This window comes from Euleptes europaea, chromosome 14 (assembly GCF_029931775.1).
Source record: "Euleptes europaea isolate rEulEur1 chromosome 14, rEulEur1.hap1, whole genome shotgun sequence".
Classification (NCBI taxonomy): Eukaryota; Metazoa; Chordata; class Lepidosauria; order Squamata; family Sphaerodactylidae; genus Euleptes; species Euleptes europaea.
In genome coordinates, this window is record NC_079325.1 from 3,251,376 (window position 1) to 3,272,643 (window position 21,268).

Here is a 21,268-nt window from a genome sequence, read left to right on the forward strand (position 1 = left end):
TGTGGGGTTAGATCCAGATTACAATTTCTACTAATGGAAAGCAGAATAAAACTTTCCTGCTCCCCCCTCCCCCAGTGCAACCCACCAGGGGACCCTCCACAAACGGGGAGAAAGGGAGAATTGGCAGAAATTAAACCTCCCCTTCGATTAGCAGAAAATTTCATCTGGATTCAACCCATGGGACTAGATCCTAGATTCTTTTGATCTACAACTGTCTCAAGCTGTTAAATAACCTGATTTTCAAAATGTGGCAGCCACCAGAGATCTTTATTTGGCAAGGTAGTTGGGCCCGATTTATTTCTGTAAGCATCTTTAGGAGAATTCCTTTCAGCACTCGCCACCTCCCCTTGCTGGATGCTCAGCTTGACTACTGCAAACTCTAGACAGTTTTGGTTGCTGCCATCATTCTCCATGGAAATGCTTTCCCAGATAATCTAGCCCTGAAAGCAACATAAGAAAGCCTACTCTCCCCTGAACTTGTTTTGCTTGTCATTTTCTATTATCACACCCTGCATTACAGACTTTCTGCCTTTTGGTGACCCCCCTGCCTCGATCGCTTCACCTTAGGAATGGAGTTATCCACCCAGGCCAACCAAGACCACAGCCTCTGAGCATGTCTCAAGTTGCTCATTCATCATGTTTCTAACAGTCTGTATTCCGTCATCGACATGATGTTTCTTCTTGTAGCTCTACAGTATTGCCTTGTCTGCACAACCACAAATAAACAAAGAACTAACACCTGGGGTGTTTCCTACACAAGTTTTGCTCCTCAGCTTTTGGGAACAAGGCATCCTCCCCTCGTTTTGCTGAGATCTTTTCCAAACGTGCTTTGGTATGATCTTTTCAAAGATATCTCAGTTAGTGCCTTTGGATGGGAAGGTGCCCATCTTTGCAAGTCCTAACCACATTGCCACCATTTTCGTTATGTCAGCCCCCACAACCACCATTCCACCCTCCCCAAGGGATTTTTCTGTCTTTTTAATATTTGTGATGGGCAAAATGCTATAGCACAATATCTACTGAAACAACGTACAAGTTCCCAGTTTTCGCTTTTTAAAGTCTCAAGCTCTTGTTAGACTAGACTGCAGGCCGAAACAGAAGTAAAGCCATTACAGGCTGGGGTCTGAAATTGAGGCCTAAAACCCCAAAAGTCTGAAAACCACGATGTGAATTTTTTTAAAATTTGAAAAGGTTCTCATTTGAAAAGGTTAACCTTTTGCTTGCGGCATCATTAGGCAAAGCATGCATGCTGTACATTTCCCCTTATAGGTTCTCAAAGGAAAGGACTGTAGGCTTCCCCCCTTTTTTTAAATAAAAGAAAGCAGGGGAACTGGTAGATTGCTGCAATAAATCATCATCATGTTACAATGCTATAGCAATCTAGCAATTCCTGGTTTTTTTAAAAAATAGCTCACCAGTGGAGGGAGAGAAAATGGTGGCTATGGGGGGGCTGAGGCAAAGAAAGTGCAGAAGAAACCGCTGTGTGGATGCTCTGCAGCCACTGCGAACGCCTCTGCATTGGCAGCAGCGACAAGAACTATGCAGATGATCGTCTCCGTATGGAAGCAGCTCTGGTTATATTGGCTAAGTACAACATTTGTAACAATGAGCCACCCCCTGTAGCCCTCCCATAAGCACCCACCGCTGCCCCTTGCTCAGTATTCCACGAGTCAAACAATGCCAGGTAGAAAGAAGTGGTCAAATCTAACCTAGAAAAGAGAGCATAAAGGGGCAGAGCGACAGCTCTAAATCTTTAGGACTCCAAGACAAAAAGAGAAGAAGAGTTGGTTTTTTTATGCCAACTTTCTCTACCACTTAAGGAAGAATAAAACCAGCTTACAATCACCTTCCCTTCCCCTCCCCACAACAGACACCCTGTGATGTAGGTGGGGCTGAGAGAGCTGTGACTAACCCAAGGTCACCCAGCTGGCTTCATGTGTGTAGGAATGGAGAAACAAATCCAGTTCACCAGATTAACCTCTGCCGCTCATGTGGAGGAGTGGGGAATCAAACCCGGTTCTCCAGATTAGAGTCCACCGCTCCAAACCACCACTCTTAACCACTACACCACGCTGGCTCTCAGCAAGAACAGTTCACCAATCCCCGAAGTAGAAGGGGAGAAGATACAATCAGTTTTGTTGCAAGAATATAGCCCCTGTTTAGGAAAATATCCACCCTATAATAACAAACAATCCTGCTTCTGGAGGAGGAAGAGACGGAGTCTCCTTCCTGGAAGGTTTTCAATAGAAAGGCACTCGCTAGGGGTTGCTCAGGCATCCTTTGAGAAGGAAGGTGGCTCCTGGCCTGACCTCCTGGTCCCCTCCAAAGCAAAAGGGGGACCCTTGCGATACTGTTAGCCTCCAGAAGGCCTAGAAGAAAGTCATAACCCCAAGGGAAACCAAGATCCCAAGGGCAAGGGTATTGTCACCACACCTGGGGAGGGAGCATCTTGCCAAAAACACAGGAGTGGTACTTGATAGATCCTGGGTTTGACATCTGGGATTCACCTAAGATAAAACATCAGGCATGAATGGCTAGACAAAATACAGAAGGTCTATCATATGTTGAAGCTTCCTTTTCTTCAAAGAAATGAAAACTTTGTTACCTTACAGTCCTAGTGGGGAACATATTCAGTTGAACCTGGCTAGCTTTACGTAAACAATTTTGTATTCTCTTTGCATTTCTATAGTTGTGTAATAAAAATTATAGAAAAAAATACATCAGGAGCCAGTCTGGGTGGTGTTCCTCCTCAGGTGAGGTACGTGATGGTTCTCAAGATGAGCCCAACTCTCCAGCATGACCCTAATCTTTCCCAGTTCAGATTTATACTTCAGGGGGTAGCTGTGTTGGTTTGTAGCAGAACAGCTAGATTTGGGTCCAGGAGCACCTTAGAGCCCAACAACATTTTCAAGGGATGAGCTCTTGAGAGTCAAAGCACCCTTCGTCATATTTATGCTATGTCACATCGATCTGTTGTCCTTGGAGAATATGAATGAGCGACCCAGTCTTTCCAAACAGCAAATAGTTTGCCCTGACTCTTCTTTCATTTTTAGGGATGCAAAATTGCCACGGAGCATGGAGGTGTTTCTTTCCGTTAAGGGGGAAATGCAGGGCTGGCACCTGTGCTTCCAGATGATGCTGGCGTTCTGCAGAAGCCATGAAAGAGGCTGAGGACACCTTGCTGTCAATTATCAGGTGCTGATGGCACCTTTTCCTTTCATCCCTGTTTTGGAGTTCCGCCTTTGCGGCAATGGTGAATCACTGCGCCCCAACAACAGATGCCAGGCCCAACCAAATACCAAGTCTGTCGCTCAGGCCTGGCGACTTCCAGCACCCACTGGAACGGCTGTGGGCTCGTTCAGCACCACAGGCTGGTCTCGTTTTCCCCGGTGACCGATTCCTGCCACATGTCACTCTGATAGTGCCACGGGGGAGAGGTGAAATCGACAGCTGTCAAGACTCCCCTGCACGCCATCTTCTCTGTAGGAATGGATTTATGCCTTCCCTTCGGTTTGACAGGCTTTTGATGGCAAGCTGTTCTGCTGAGAATTCCAGTTCCTGTCCATCACTGAGTGAGCAACGCTGGTAAGAGGGAGAAGTGAGTGAGAATGGGCTGTTGTTTTTTTGTGGTTAATGATCACAAGCCATTTGCCCCACACAACCTTGGCCGGAGCCTCCACTGATGGGTTGTGAGTCTCCACTGACAATATTTGTGTGTGCATTCTCAAGTTTAGGAAAGGCTGGAGAGTCTGGGAATTTTCAGTTTAGAAAAGAGAAGGCCAATGTTACAGAGGTTTTTGTAAAACTATGCACAGGGTGGAGAGAACGGACAAAGAGAACTTTCCCTCCCTCTCCCAAAATACTAGAACTGGAGAGCAACCAATGGAGCTGATGGGAAGTAGGTTCAGGACGGACAAAAGGAAATACTTCTTTACACAGCGAGTGATTAAAATGTGGAATTTGCCACGGGCCACAGGCATTGACAACTTTTAAAGGGAATTAGAAAGATTCAAGGAAAATAGGTCTATCAGGGGCTACCAGTCATGGTGACTAAAGGAAACCTCCACATTCAGAGGCAGTAAGCCTTGGAATCCCAATGCCAGGAGGCAACATCAAGGGTAGTTCTCGGCCTCCATGCCCTGTTGCTGGACCTCCAGAGGAACTGACTGGCCACCGTGTGGACTAGATGGACCCTCACTGGTCTGAACCAGCAGGGCTCTTCTTCTGTTCTTATGTTAGTGGTATCTACAAATTTGCACTAGGGTGTAAAGCCAAGCTAGTCACCTGCTGATTTCCACAGGTCAAGTGCAGAGGAAGGCAGGGGTGGATTTCACCCAATGGCTTTAAGACAGGACAGGCCCGATATGAATCACTGAGCTCAACATCCGTCCTCATGGATGGATACCTACCACTGACTCCAAAATTAACTTGTGGAACTCAGTGACACAAGATGAACTGATGGCTATTAGTGCAGATAGCCTTCAAAGGACTGGAGAGATTTGGGGGGGGGGCAGGTATGTCAATGGCTCCATGAGCAGACGCTGTTGTCCTCTGGAAATCAAGAAGAACAAAGGCACTGGAACAGAATCCAGAGCACGGCTGTCACTGCTTAGCAGTCTATTCCCAAGTTTGGAATGCTTTGATGCCAGGTCCACACTTGAAGGGGTCCAGAATGTCCTTTCTTCTAGTATACAATTTTCCTTCTTGTACCCAAGTTGTAAAAGTCTCCACCGAAGACGTGAAAGGTCCCCAAGGGTAACGTCAGAAAACTGCAGACACTGCAATTCTGCTCCGTTGCAATGCAGAAATATCCCACTCCATGGGTGGGGAGAGACGAACCGCTTTTAGTCCCAGATATGCTTGCCATGGAAAGGAAAAAATACTCACACTTCAGAAAGGAAGGGAAATGGCATTCTGGGAAACTGCAGGACAACCCCCACCCCTTCCCAAAATTGTGCCACTCCATTAGAGAACAGTTCTGGTCAGGCCTGCATTCTCTATGGGAAGGAAAGTATCAAGAAAGTGTTTTCTCTGTCTCAGCATAGTAGAAATGAGCCAACAAATTGATTCTTGTCAGTACGTGCTGGGAAGTGCTTCCTAAGAATGCATAATCTTGTGGAACTCACTGAAACAATATCCTTTGAAAAGCCACCAGCGCAGGGTTTTTTAAAAAAATTTTTAAGGGATTCGAGAAATTCATGAGAGGCTTATCAGTGGTTACCAAACAACAGTCTACACACTCATCAGGGGCAGAGTATTCTTTCAATTATCCGGTGTTCAGGGACAAAGATGGATTTGGCTGGCAACTGATATAGCTTTCTGAAGCTGCCTTCTACCAAGCCAGACCATCAGTCCATCAAGTCTAGCACAGCTTGCTCTGACCAGGAGAGACTTCCTGAGCTCTCAGGCCAAGAAATGCCTCCTCCCACACCTGCTATTTGAGACCTTTGAACAGGAGACGCTGAGCACTGATCTGGGTCCCCTCTGCATGCGCAGCTGGTGCTCTCCCACCGAGCCATGGCCTTCCTCCTATCCCAGGGAGGAATTCTTAGACACCTGGACAGGTTTTCACCCAACAGGAAAGTCGCATTCTCGCTCATTTCACAGTCGTGTCAGAGCTGCTTCCTGAGAGGAAGCACAGAATCCAAAGCTCTAGTTGTAATTTCTTATTGCAAGATTTGTTGTTCAAATCACGGCATGGCTTTTGAGTTCTCACTGCAGCATGCAAATAATAATAAAAAATAACCAAATAGACCAACATAAGAACGGAGCAGAAGCCCTAGACCAAGGAAAGCAGCTGAAACCATCAGAGTCAGAAAGGATAATTTCCTCTGACACCAGCGCATTTTGGACCCTAACATAACCAATCTGACTTAATCGCCATGCGTGTTATTTGCGTGTTAAAAAATAGCAACTCCTTTTCAACAGCGGTTGATTAGCAGAGGCAGCATCCGGGAGGCCCTGTGTGATGAAAGCCCCGTGCTTTTAGCAAAGCATGCTGTCTATATGTCCCTCGCTCTGTTGGTGTGTGTTATTAGGAATAATGGAAAATAAATTATAGCCGTCAAAATAAATGAACAAAGAGAAATTATGATGTGCTGCATTTCCCTTGGTTGCTTTACTATTCACAGCCCTCTGCAATTTGCACTAGGTCACCTGGGAAGTTGTGGTTTCGGCTGGTTCAGTGCCTGCATCGCCAGGCCTGGGTGCGGGCAGCAAGGGGTCCACCTGGGAGATTTATTGAGAAGGGGGCACATCTGCTTCAATGGGGCTTGTGTGGGGAAATCTCCAGTTGGTGTGGGCCTTTAGCTTTCGCACAGGGCATGCCTGCTTACAACAGTGAACAGCAATGCCATTTCGATTCTGCTTACAGCCAACCCGAGAAAAGGGAAACCTCAGCAGTACTAGTGCTAGGTAAGGTAAAGGTCCCCTGTGCAAGCACCGGGTCATTCCTGATCCATGGGGTGACGTCACATCCCGACGTTTCCTAGGCAGACTTTGTTTACGGGGTGGTTTGCCAGTGCCTTCCCCAGTCATCTCCCCTTTACCCCCAGCAAGCTGGGTACTCATTTTACCGACCTCGGAAGGATGGAAGGCTGAGTCAACCTTGAGCCGGCTACCTGAAACCGACGTCCGTCGGGATCGAACTCAGGTCGTGAGCAGAGCTTTTGACTGCAGTACTGCAGCTTAACACTCTGCGCCACGGGGCTCCTAGTGCTAGGACCCCAGCCTTAAAAATCTTATTCAGGTCTGTTCAACAGGGCTTACTCCCAGGAAAACATTCTTAGGATTGTGAGCAAGGCCTGGATCAAGATCAAATTGGTCATTGCCATGGGTTCCTCCTTCCCACTGCAGACACCCCTCCTTCCTCAGGGTCCCTGGTCACTTCTGGAGCATCATTTGGTGGAGATCAGTGCGCTGCAGTGGGAAAGAGAACGCAGGAAAGCTCCATTCCACTGAAAGAAAATTTAGTCTGTCTCCAACTACGAGCATCCTCAGAAGCAAACATGACCTGATACCAAAGTGATACCTCCTTCAGTATTAGCTATGTCACATGCTCAAAATCTGCTTTTGGTTTTGCAAATGCTTTATGTAACTCCTACCACAACATCAGCCAGCGCTCCTCACTACTTCATGTGAAAGCTTCTTCCGCCTCCGTAACAACATGCAGAAATAGGCCTTGACTGGTGCTGTTGTTTGTTAATTCAGTTACTCGCTGCTTCTCATTTCTGTGTTCTCATTCACAAACAATTTCTGCTGGAAGCACTGAAGCACTATAGAAAAGCAGACTCAGCATGGAGCTGATACCTGGGTCAAGTTAAGGTTGGTGAAGAACTCCAGGGATAGTCTGGACGGTTCTACTAGAAAGGTGTTACAATACTGCTTGGTTTCTCTCCCCACACAGGGAGGTTTTCTATAGATCAAAGTAATCTATGCATCTGTTGCTAACAAACACAGAAGTTAACTGCTAGGTCCTTTTAGATCTCATCAACCACTTTGCACCCCAATGAAATTGTGATCCTCACATATATGAAGGTTTCCCCCCCCCTCCCTGAAAACAATTTCCTTAGGGAAGTGCCTTCATTCCAACAGGCTGTCATACCACCTCTTGTCTGAGAGTCTCCTTTCACCCAGTGGAACAGAATGCTAGAAGTAGCCAGAAAGGTTCTACCCTACCAGCTTTTGGGGAGGGCACTGCAGTCTATATTATTCAAAGGGGCATAATTAGATCACATCATGGATATTGGTTGCCGTATTCTTTTCGTGGGCTGATTCCTACATTTTTATTTACGAATGATTGGCTTGGGATTGCTTGTTAGCTAGTTCTGCAAAAAGTGGCATTAGCATTTATTGCAAATGTTCAAACAATCAATCAATCTGTGCTATGGCTATCTGGAACCCCTTGAGAGCTTCCCTCATTAACACCTTCTAAGACTTAAGAAGAGAAGATAATTGCTGCTGGATTGGACCAAAGCACTTGCCGGGATGCTCTAGGCTGATCCTGCATTAAGCGGGGGGTTGGACTAGATGGCCTGCGTGGCCCCTTCCAACTCTTAAGATTCTATGATCTCTGAAACTAGGGCTTTTCTGACCTGCTCAGCCAGAAAAGCATCAGACAGTGATGCTGATTCTATGACTCACCATGAATCTAGGCAGACTGTGAGAGGGAGGGCAGGAAGGGATGAGCAAGTGCTCAGCTCTCGTGGCCCTTTCATACATGCCCAGGATCATGCTGATTACCACTTTGGGGTCAGGAAGGAATTTTCCTCCAAACCAGATTGGCCAGGGATCCTAGAGGTTATCTGCCTTCCTCTGGGCACAGTGCAAGGGTCACTAAGGGAGCGGCAGAGGTAGTTGCGGGGGTTTTTTTGCACTGTGCAGGGGGTTGGACTATATGACCCTTGAGATATCTTCCAGCTCTATTTTTCTATGTTTCAGTCATTCCTTTTCTACCATCAGCTGAAGCAGAATTAAATCGTATGTACCCCACAAAAATCCAGCAATGACCACCTCTGTGAGTAAGATCCTCCTGTATGTTTACTTGTAAGAAAGTCCAGCTCATTCCTGCCACTGTCCCGTTACATGGCATGGTCACTTCCCTTATCTGCTTGACCGCCAGTGGCAGAAGCATTCTGGAATCAGTTCTGAGTTATTAGCTCTCCTCCCAGCTCCTGGGCGAAAGCCTGAATTACTGCATTTCTCTTTGCAGATAAAGGAAACATCTTGGAAAATAGGAGAAAGTTTTAAAGGAACAGTAACTCCAAGAAACCAAGACAGTGGTTATGCCTGTCCACACCAGACAATTTGGTGCTGTCATTGCATGTAATTTTTTTTTTAAAATATACAAACCAGGTCTGCAAAAAGGCAAGAAGATAAAGAAAGCACCGGAATGCAGTGAGGCTGCCAACCGTATAATCTGAATTGTCTGCAAAAATGGAGTGAACAAATCATGTCCATTCCAGACAAAAGAAAGAGAAAGGCAGATCAACTGTCTGGCTAAACTACATGCCAGGGTTGTTCAAAATGAGCTGCCGCTTAGACAGTGTGAATTCTCCAGCGACCAGACAGTGGTGCTGCCATTTCTCTGACATCTGTGGTTAAGGAACGCCCCATATTTCCTTAGCTTGCTCATCCTGTTTGCTACACAAAAGTTACTTCCAGTCTTCCGCAAAGTTAATCTCTATGGCATTCAAGCATCTCTCCAGGTCAGCTTTGAAGGCAGAGGCCACTCTGGCTGACCATCACCCAAGCACTGGACAATCATCGATAGCCCATAGTGGCCTTACAGTTGGGTCTGAGATTGATGACAGTAGAGATACTGGCTGCGCCCAGCTGTATTTTGTTTCTGAGAGGAAAGTACTTTCATCAACGCGGACAGTGACCTCCACCAATTTCCCACCTCATTCCCGCTATATAGAGATTCCCATTTTGTCCCCTATGCTGGGAAGTGTGCTGATACCCTCCCTATTCAGGAACAAAATTTTGGAAGGTGCAGCGGGCTGCGTCACAGGGGGAACTGAGAGGGTAACAGTGGGTGAAGTCTGTAGATTTGGGGTATGGGTCATGGGAGTATGCACTGTTTGACATTTGCCTGTCGGGTTGGGAGCTAAGAGAAGCGGAGTGTCTTTCTAGTGGCACTTTTGATGTGACTATGAGTGGGTAGCGTGAGAGGGTTGGTCCCTCTGGGGGGTTTCATTCGACTGTCTTGGATTTTTACACTTATGATGGCTACTTATGAGAAAGATCGGCAGAACTGGGGAAGTTTACTTTGACTATGGATTATGGGGGCTGTAGAGTGTTTAGTGATGGAGGTGATTTCCATTTGAAATCACCTTGGTGTCTGTGTGTTATATTTCTGTTTGTAGGTTTTTCTTTTGCCAAAGACACTGTACTATCGTTTTATGATGGTTTGTCAGTATTAATGGGGGACATTGGTCCTTTTGTTGCCTGTTTTGCCCTTTTTGAGAGTTGGTTTTGCAGCCTAGATGCAAGTTTAGGGGTGGGGTTCTTATTATTCACTTAGTTTTTTCTATGTATTTTATGATGTTTTGATGTGGTTATTTTAAGTTAAATAAATATTTCTTTTAAAAAGAGTTAACAACCTAAGCACTGGACAAGAAGCTGGGACACTGCTGTGACTGCTGTTGCTTATGAGGGTTGCCATCTTTGGGCTGGGAAATTCCTGGAGATTTGGGGGTGGAGCCTGGGAAGAGTGGCATTTGGGGAAGAGAGGGATCTCAGTAGGGCATAACAACATTGAGTCCACCCTCCAAAGCAGCCATTTTCTCCAGGGGAATGGCTCTCTGTGGTCTAGAGATCAGTTGTAAGTCCAGGCCACTCCTGGAGGTTGGCAGCCCTATGCTTACAGAGTCTACCGGTTTGGATCATCTGATTTCTGATGAAAGCAGGTTACAAAATGGCACATTAAAAGTAGAATAAATGAGCTCTGATGAGGAGAGTGGAGTGTGCCAGGTCACTCCTTTGGGGCATCACCAAAATACCAAGGTGATGATGAAACAATGATTTTTCTCCCCCCACCCCACCGCAGGGTCTTCTGTCTCCCAAAGAGCCTAAAGGCTCATGCTTATAGCTCCGCCTCCAGCTGTGGCATCTTAATGGTATGCACACACCGTGGGTGCTACACAAGTCAACGCCAAAGAGGTTTACACACAGCTCATCCAGCAGCTCAGCAATACTACTTGCTCAGCTCCAAGTGGGGCAACATCTCCCCCACTGCAACAAAAGAGAGCACTGAACACACAATGCTGCCTTGTACTGAATCAGATCATTGGTCCATCAAGGTCAGTATTGCCTACTCGGACTGGCAGTGGCTCTCCAGGGTCTCAGGTGGAGGTCTTTCACGTCACCCACAACCTGGTCCTTCTAACTGGAGATGCCGGGGATTGAACCTGGGACTTCCTGCATGCCAAGCAGATGCTCGATCACTGAGCCACAGCCCCTCCTCCTATTGCTCAAATGATGTTAAGCCCCCAATACATTCAAAATGTCTTTGTTCTACAGGAGCAAAATCTATAGACAAGTTCCTGTAAGGTGCATAAAATGCCTCAGTAAATAGCTAATCTGGCTGAACACAACACCCCAGACCTCTTCTAGCTGTTCCCCCAGGTTACCATGTGGGATCACATTTATAAGAGCAGGCAACCTCAGCAAAATGACAGACGACTCACCTTGTGGTGGTATCTCCCTGTAATAGATTAATTGTAGAAGACTTGTGATTCTCAGAATGGCACTAAAGTGCTCTCAGAGCCCCAAATAAACCCTCAAGATGAAGACTGCAAAAATATCATTTGAGGATGTCTCCTCTCTAACATGCTGCACCCCACCTCCTCCCAGAGGCCACACTCTGACACAGGAACATGGCAAGCTGCCTGCAAAAGAGCGGAATTATCCCTTCACCTCACCCAGTCCTATTATGCCTGGCAAGGGTTATCCAAGAGAAAAACATGGAGGCCTCCCCTCGCCCTGCTATAGCCGTGTGTGTGACAGCGGTTGAACTGGAGCCCTTCTGCACTGCAGACAGTGTTCTATCTATGCCCAGAGAACATGGCCCAACTGGGTTTTACAGAAATGGCAACGAACTGGGGTTGGCATCGTCCAAAGCCAGAATCACCATAGAGCAAAGCATGTGAAATGGAAGTCTCTCTCTCTCTGCATTTCACTGTGTTTTAGGCTGTAAGGAGAAAGATCATTATTCACACACATACATACACTCACACACACTTATGTGGATTAGTACAAGACTGTATTTACAAAAAGGAAGAAAAGTTTCATGAGTTTAGTACGTTAGTTCTGTCTGCACCTGGTAATCCTAGCAAGATGTTCAATGTGAGTAGCTGAAGAGAGAAAAGACGTTTGTTATTGATGGATATCTGAAGGGATCATGCTCAGAAAACATGCACGTGACACACAGAGGGGAAGAGACTGAAAGCAGCAGTGACAGCAGAGGGAGGGGGCACACGTCTCCCATTTACACAGTTTTAGAGAACGATTCAGGCGGCTGCCACTTGGCAAATCAGTCTCAGAAAACCCCACTAGAGTGATTAATTCCTGCACAAGCTAAGAGTGCCTTACAAGACATAGTGTATTCTAATCCTCGATGGTTTGGGGGAGGGTAGGTTGCTGTGGTTATTCCCTGAGGTGATCTGAACAGTAAAACAGAACCACAGCAGACTCTGTCTTAACCAGAGCCCAAAGAATCCAGAAAGATTTTGAGACTGAGAATTAAATGGGCAGAAGTAACAGAAAGCAGAGTTGGCAAAATATGCCGTTGTGGTGATTTTGGTTCAGAGTGGTGAAAAGAAAGAAGCTCAATTCTGTTGTCCCCACTTCCAGCCCAGCCAAAGCACTCTTATCTATAGTTGCAGAGCGCCAGTCGGCTGGGCACCTCCAGATAATCATGGACTATTTGCTTTTATTCCAAGCAGGACAGGAGATCCCCTCTAGCTGTTAGCTCTCTGAGCCCAGCCCAACCCCACCATTTGGCTGGCCAGAGCAGAAGGGAAGTTCCTCTGTGTTGAAATCTCTTGGTTCTGGTGTGCTTCATTGGTATTGAACATTACTGTTAAAAGCAACAAGCCAGGTTTAAGATTCTAGAATTGGGGGGGGGGGAGACGACATACAGAGAACCGAAGTTTCTAGTTCTCATGGATCAAACACATGAAGCTACCATATACTGAATCAGACCCTTGGTCCATCAAAGTCCATATTGTCTGCTCAGACTGGCAGCAGCTCTCCAGGGTCTCAGGAGGGGGTCTTTCACATCACCTACTTGCCTAGTCCCTTTAACTGGAGATGCTGGGGATTGAACCTGGGACCTTCTGCATGCCAATCAGAGACTCTACCACTGAGCCACGACTCACTGGTTCCCTTTCCACCGCTCTATGGTTCAGCCTCTCTGATCCGTTCTCTTGGTCTCTGTGTAAACAGATGCAAAAGCGCAACAAACCATTTCCCACAATTTTAAGCCGGGATTTATGTCCAGATAAGGGAACAGAAGAAGAACGGCAATACTTAGTAGGCATGAAGAAATGGGCTGGGACAACAGAATTAAGTACTGACGGACATGCTGGATGTTAGCGTTTTGGGGATGCCGCCCGAACATCTGTGGGAAGAGAGGGAGAATGGGCTAGTGACTCGTCCTCATGCACGCGGCAATGCCTGAGAAGTTACTGGTGTTAGTGTCCTGACAAACCCTTGCCTGAACGCTTCCCCCCATAAAGATGAGGACGGCCCACAAGGTGAGAGCCAGAAGGGCTCGCTGTTTCGTGGATTTGGTGAAACTCATCCAAACAGCCCTTCTGCCAGGGCTCCTCCCCTCCCTTGGAGTTTGCTTGGACTAAAGTTTCAGTGGGTAGCAGCGGGTTGGTCTGCAGGAGAACAGTCAGATTAGAATCCAGTAGCATCTTGGGGACCAACAAGATTTTTGGGATACGAGCTTCAGAGAGTCAATGTTCCCTTAGGAGCACTGACTCTCAAAAGCTCATACTCTAAAAATTTGTTGGCCTCTGTCTTCTCTATCTCTATCTTCTATTTTCCCATCTTCTGGGCATGTAGCAGGGGTCACTGGGGGTGTGGGGAGGTAGTTATGAATTTCCTGCGTTGTGCATGGGGGTTGGACTAGTTGATCCTAGTGGTCCCTTCCAACTCTACAATTCTAAGATGTTACTGGTATTGAATCCAGCCGTTTGGCTGGAATGCTAACTTTCAGTGCAACCCCAAGAGCAGCACTCGGGATCATCTGTTCCTTGCTGCCAGGAGTTTTGAAGCAGAGAGCAAACAAACCACCTTCTACTGGGAGGGGCAAATCGTTTACTTCCAGATTTTGGAGGAACCACCAGATGTCACTGCAATGGGAAAACAACTTCCGTTCAGGTTTTCTGGCTGCAAAAGATGTTGGGGTGATAAGCTGCAAGAGATGTCCAGGAAGCTTCAGCCGCCAGGACTTTGTTCCCACCATATGAATAATCCCTGCAGTAGGCAAAAGCTTGGCTCTGCCAGGGGATACATACGTTTCTCTACATCAATATGCAGCTTGGATTCAACTGATATAAATTCTTATCCTTAGCACTCTCTTCTGATTTCTTTCCAAACTGTGAGTGCATTTATCAGCAGCCTGCTCTCCCCTCTTCCAATTTATACAAATTAACTAGAGCGATACTACAAAAATGACTAACAGCTGGGCCATGATATGTACGATGTGTAAGGCAAAAAGGGAGAAGAGCCGAGGCCCCTTGAACCTGCGGTCAGAACTGGGTACTGCCCTTTATTGGCTGCTGTGGGCAGAGGAATCCCACGGCTACATGTGCCACTGCCCCTGGGGAGGAAGGTAAGGACTTGACACAGGGCTGCCATTTTCAGTAGCATCCTGCATCAAGAATGATATTTAATTTTGCCCCTGGACTGGGCAACTTGCACGAGAGGAGAGTACTAGAGGCAAATTAGCTAAGTGGCAATACTATGTGCTGCCCGTTCCACACTGAAGCCATGCTTCTTCCCACCCTGATGGTTGTCAGTTTCCCAAATTTCTGCTGCGCAGAGAAGAGCTAGACTGGTGGTTGCTCTGAGGAGCAATTCACAAGACCTGAGGTTGGCTCCAAGGGTCTGCTCCCTCATGGGTCAGAACAAATCCTGGCTCCTTAATTAGCATCCCAATAGGATGTGTGTGTTAGTCACATTCACACTTTCTGTTTGGGTGTACACAGAAACTATCTGAGAGGTACACACAAAACTCCAGGAGTCCCCCAATATCAAGAGAAGCAAACGATTCGGGCATTCCCCCCCATTATCTTGCCAGCTCAGCAGGAGGATAACAAGATGAACTTTAATCATTTTTGCATGCAGATAAAATGTATTGAACAAAATGCTGAAAAGGGGGGGGACATTTAACAAAGAAAATTTCTGAGTGGTAAAAATTTAGCGGTTTCTAATGCATGAGTGTCTGGCTGGTGTGTGGGGGTTGTCTGGTCTTGTTTTGTGCTGCGCAAAACTTGCCAACCAATCAGAACAAACCTGTGTTTTGTTTTGCGATTTTTACCTTCTGTTCGCCAGCGTGGACGACATCGTCAGCACCATGCAAGCCACATGACAAAGGTCACATGATACGCACGCACATGATTGGTTGAAAGGAAAGTGGAGGAGGTCACATGAAAAATACAAAAGAAATTAAAAAACTGATGTAAACAATGGGCAAGGGCAAACGAATCAACAACATTCACAGATTAAATTAAAGTCTAAACAAAATTAAATTAGCCACTCTGTATCGAGAGAAACATTGGGGAGGGGCAGGAGGGGGAGACAGTAAAAAAACCAGCCTGCAAACACAAGAATATTATTAAACAAGAGGAAGCAACAAGTGACTACAGCAAGAGGCTTGGCTGTTAGGCAGGGCTGTGGGGCGGCAGAGGAATTAATACTGAGCCAGAGAAAGAAAGGAACATTATTGAGAGGAGAGGAAAGAGTCTTCCTGAAATTGAACCCCTGATGGCATCCGGAACACTGTGAGGGAGGAACAAAACAGAGCAAAGAGGAAATAGACATTATTTAGATGCCGCTCGCCCGCCCAAAAGGGAGCTGCCGCAAAGAACATTCGCCTTCGGGACTGACTGCAAATGGATCTTGCTGTCTCCGCTGGATCCTTCTTTCTATAGGGACAGGAAAACAAGCAAATAAACACACACACCCTGCCCGCACAGGTTCCTGGTCAGGAGAGAAAGAAGTCACAACGGAATTAGTTTTGGCCTAAGAAGCACCACCATGCAGGGGGAATGAAACACCACATGGCTTGACTAGAGTCAGGGCCAATTCAAAGGGACGGAGCAGCCCAGGGCGAATATACAGGGTGGAGCGAGTCTATGAAGAAGCCGTGTGACCCTACGTCACATGTGGACGTGCAAGGGTTATCATGTACCACTCTTCCACCCATAGGCTTCCAAGGCCTTCATGATAGGGTTGCCAACTCCAGATTGGGAAATTCCTGGAGATTTGGGGGTGGAGTCTGGGGAGGGATCTCCGCGGGGTATAATGCCATTGAGTCCACCATCCAAAGTTGCAATTTCCTCCAGGGAAACTGATCTCTGTAGTCTGGAGATCAATTGTAATGCTGGTGTGAACAGACTGCTGGACTTGATGGACCTTGGTCTGATCCAGCATGGCCTTTTGTTATATTCTTATGAGATCTCCAGATAGGGTTGCCAACTCTGGATTGGGAAATACTTGGGAGATTTTGGGGTGTAGCCTAGGGAAGGTGGGGTTTGGGGAGGGGAGGGAGCTCAGGAGAGTATAATCCCGTAAAGTTGATTCTCCAAAGCTGCCATTGCCTCCAGAGAAACTGATCTCTGTTGTCTGAACATCACTTGTAACTCCAGATCTCCAGGCCCCACATGGAAGTGGGCAACCCTATAGGGTGGGGTCACTTGTGTTTGGCTTGCAGGTCAGCTCAGTTCCTGCTACCATCACTTTTGACCTATGCCAAACTAGGCTCATGGCCACTCAATGTATTGCTCAATGGTCATTTATTTGGCCCACCCCATCCCAAAAATGCAGGGCGTGAAACAAAAGCAATACCATATATAACAAAGATGAGAAACAATTTCATGTGATTAAATGAGGTCCCCCCACCATTTAATCCTGAGTCCTGAAGGACACCCCACAATTTCCAGAGGTGATTCTGGACATAACTCAGCTGAGGCATCAGTGGAAGGGGGAGGTAAGTGTGACGGGGTGACATTGGCCCGAAAATATCCAGTCTGTCCCCCAACAGGGTATTGCTGTTTAGGATAGCAGTTTGAGGACCATATTTGAAGGGATTCTAAATAATTTTCTCACTGGAGATTTGAGACAGGTGAGGAGATGTCTCAGGCTTGCTCTGATGTGGGCACTCTTGGCAATGACCAAGATTCAGCATGATCCGATTACACCTGTGAAGAGGCTGAGAGAATTCCATAGCTCTTTCTCAGCTCTTTGCTGGGGAATCCGTTAGCAGTGGAGGACTTTTCACCTTTTCACACCTTTCAGCTACTTTATGGTTGTGATGGAACAATGAGGGGGGAAATTCTGTCAGAACACCCTTATCCCTACTTCCACCTCACTCACAAAGTTCTTCTAAAATCTACACTCACGTACCTTGTTCAACACTATGAGAGAAAAAATACTTTCTTGGAATATGAGCCACTGAAAATAAAGGGATTTTCAGATAAGCATATTCAAGATGAGGTGATAAGACAGCTATGACATGGGGGCTAGGCTTTCTTTTTTTGTGTTGGCTCCCTAACCCAACCATCAAGGGAAGGAATTTCCACCTGGTTGAACAATGTCTGGGCCCAAATCTCCAGGCCTCATTAAAAAACTATAAACCCTCTTCACTGATACAGAAATTTGAGGAACAAGCATCCGGCTTGTGGCTGTTCTCAGATTGGGGGCTTCTTTTTTTCATTTGTTGGCTTAAACAACAAACATTTGAGCATACTCCGAGGCACCCTGAACTGTCTTGAGTTGTGTGCAGTGCAGTTTTCTTGCTTCATGAAAAGATTATGAGGGAATCTGTGCGAGGGATACAGGGATCATGTCTTGTAAGTCCCACGGAAAAGCTCGCAAATCAATGAGCTGGAGATCGGGGACGTGATCCGTGCGCTTCCACATGGAGAAGGAATTCCCTGGAGAATCTGCTTCCCTGGCCTGCTGCCTGCCAACTGCTGAGCTGGAACAGACCCACGTCTGACAGGGAAGGACAAACCTGTATAGCCAAGAGTTCTGAACTTGCCCTGCGTGGAAGAAACCTACTGTAAGCATGCAGAGAGATCTTTTTTGCGGCTTCAAAAATACTGGAAAATTAGAATTCTGAGCACAGTGTACCAGAGGAGTCAGACATTACCATTACTTCCTCTGATCTCTAGCAGATACCAAGTCGTTTCACACAATGATATGCAGGCTGACAGAGCCCTGCTGAGACGGCAACATGCTTTAGCACAGACCCCTCCCCCCAGAAGGTCCGCATGGGTTTTTAATATTCTAGTAATCAGACATTTGGATATACTGCAAACAAACAGAGTTCCGTGTTGAACACAGCACCCACAACAGCAAATTCTGTGTTAGATGAATGCAAAGCAAGCAGAGAAGCGTTACGTAAACAGTCGTACAAGACACCTCACGGTGTCTCCTCAAGAACGAGCCTTCAGAGGCCAGGGACTTTAGACGGTGTAAGTTCTGCAAAAAGCACCCTGCTCCAACTCTCCCTCTTCAAGGTACAATTTTGCTTTAGGCATGTCAAGCATGTCGAAAGAGGAGATTTGGAGCGAACCGGATTCCATGCAGAGCCCCCACCTGAAATGGCACGGATTTCTTTTTCCTTGCTCCTCCACCCGGGCCAGTTGACACTTCTGGCTGCATTAACAGGCAGAACCAGCCTACGGGGCTCGGAGTTCACTGGACTTTGAAGTTCCTCAAGTTTATTCTGCTCACTTTTGAGCCTAACCTGAGTGTTCATCTGTGCAGTAGATGAATTGCATCAGCTGGGTACTTATTAAAGAGAGGGGCATGAGAGTGGTTTAAATTTAGATATTAGATGTTATTTTCCAGTGGTTTCAGAAAAATTCCATGTCAAAACCCAGCATTATCTGCACTTAGCAACACAAGCTCAAGAACAGGAAGGGAGTCGTGCAGGGATGGGAATAGACACAAAGCCTTTTTTCAACTCGCATCCATTCATGCCAGACTGCGCCGAGAGAATGACCATCGCATTAAGAGCAAGGGTCGCTGAACATCGTCCTCAATAACACACAAATTGGAAACAGTGTGTGTGAGGCTGGGGGCTGAAGGGTGGACCAGAGGAAGGTGGGGCCGTGTCAGGAGGAGAGGGCAGACGGGAAACCTTGCTGCTACTCATGGGCTGGCTCTGTACTTTTGGATTCAGTAGGATGCTTGGTTGCTATGGAAACACGAAGGACAGACAGAACACGTAAAGGTGAAGCCCAGCATGAAGATAAATCAACCGAATGAGCATGCGGCAGTGGCTGTAGCAGAATTTACACCCAGGATGCAGAAAACATTCAGCAGGTGTTAACGGAGTACCGACAGGCCACGACAGAAGTCTTTGGGCCACCAAGGGAATTTGGCTGCCCCTGAAGGACAGATGGAACTACTCAGCGGCTCTCTGTGGATGGATGCAGGTCCATCATGAACACATGAAGCTGCCTTACACTGAATCAGATTGGCAGCGGGTCTCCAGGGTCTCAGGCAGAGCTCTTTCACATCACCTACTTGCAGAGTCCCTTTAACTGGAGATGCCGCCAGGGATTGAACCTGGGACCTTCTACATGCCAAGCAGGTGCTCTACCACTGAGTCACGGCCCCTAAGGAAAGGCCTCAGTCTGTGAGCAAAGGCTTTAAATACTAGAAAAAGACATGTGCTCTCCAAGCATGATCAAACTGAGCTGGCAATGACTCCAGTGCTGGTGTGGAATCAAAGAAGCCAACCGAGACCACCACAGTCCCAAAGGAACGTGATGCAAATGGCCCACCAGCCTCCTTCCAAAGGCAACCCTGGCCAGGCTATGGCCACCTCCACACAAAGTTACTTAAGTCAACAAACCCACAGAAAGGAAAGTAACGGAGCCAAAGCGAGGAAGGGCAGGGCTATGGATTCTCTTCCAAGACATCCCTACATCAGAACTGCCTATTGGGATGAACCCAGTATGTCTAGGGCATGCTCCACCTCTTCCCAGATTACCTCTGCCAACCATCGAGAAGAGTAGCACTATGGGAAATCTCCATGTGGGCTTGCTATACCTGCGTTTCCTGACATGAAAGAAGGGAACTGGTGTGGTCTTAAGAGACTAAGCTGTGAGCCATCAGGACCGGCTTCATTTCAGCCACAGAAGTGGCCTCAGGTAAACCACCAAGCCCCATCAGCTGGACAGCTGATTCAGGACAAACAAACAGATGCCTCTCTTCAAAGAAAATATCATTTACTCCTCAAACTCACTGTCACAAGATTGCAAATAAGCTTACAGGGACACTGAGACACTGTCCTTCAGTGTTACTCCCCTGAAGATGCCTGCCACAGCTGCTGGAGAAACGTCAGGAAAGAAAATACCAGGACCACGGTCACACAGCCTGGATAGCCTACAAGAACCGATGAAGCTTAGAGGGCTTTAAAAAGACTTCATTGATGGAGGACAGATCTGCAAATGACTATGGTGGTGATGTGAAGTGCTATTCAGTCACAATCAACTTATGGCAACTCCGTAGGCTTGCCAAGGCAAGAGACATACAGAGGTGGTTTGCTATTGCCTGTCTCTGCATAGCAACCCCAGACTTCCTCGGTGGTCTCCCATCCCAGAACTAACCCGGGCTGACCTTGTGTAGCTTCTGAGATCTCATGGGATCAGGCTAGCCTGCAATTACTGTGAGTCATGGCTAAATAAGCTGGCAATGACTCCAGTGCTGGTGTGGAATCAAAGAAGCCATAGGGTCGCCATGAGTCGGAAGCGACTTGACAGCACTTAACACACACACAACACACACATGGCTAAATGGAGCCTCCATGTTCAGAAGTTGTTAACTTCTGAATACCAGTTGCTGGGGAGGAGGCAAGGACAGGGTGTGGTTGTGGCCTCTGTGCCTTGCTGGTAGGCCTTCTGGGAAACACTTGGCCACTTCAGGAAACAATATGACAGATATTGTCGAAGGCTTTCACGGTCAGAGTTCATTGGTTCTTGTAGGTTATCTGGGCTGTGTAACCGATATGACAGATGTTTGGTATGAATCCAGTGGGCTGATGTTCCTGTATGCAGAATACTAAACTACCTCACAGGGTTACTTAATTAGATTTTTAAAAAAGAACATCTATTCCCCACCCCTTTTCTCCCCAACAGGACCCACAGTGGCTTACAACAGTATAAAAATCACAACCACAATACAACAGAAATAGTACAAGTGAAATAAAACAAACAAACATTAAATAGATCTATCTTTGGCGAATCCTGGCTCCAACAGGCCAGTTTATCCGAGGTCAAAGGAAACAAGACTCTTAGGAGCTAAGATTCAAAGGTCAAGAGCCCTCCTGCTTGTGCCCAAACTCTACCTCTGGAGATAGGAAGAGCTAACAGAAGCACAGCTCAGATATGACAGTCAGCAGCCCACGTCCCTCAACATCTGCCCTTCTGGTTCACAGGGCCTCTGGCCATGCCAGGGTTATTATACTGATGGCAGAGGTGGTGGGAAGGGCCGTCCAATCGTAGCTGAAGTATGA

General features: G+C 46.9%; 1 protein-coding gene across 6 annotated transcripts in view; it reads right to left on the reverse strand.

Moving 5' to 3' along the window:
- The window catches only part of NCAM1 (neural cell adhesion molecule 1), a 239,684-nt gene that overhangs the window by 23,385 nt on the left and 195,031 nt on the right, over positions 1–21,268 (reverse strand). The window lies entirely within an intron of this gene.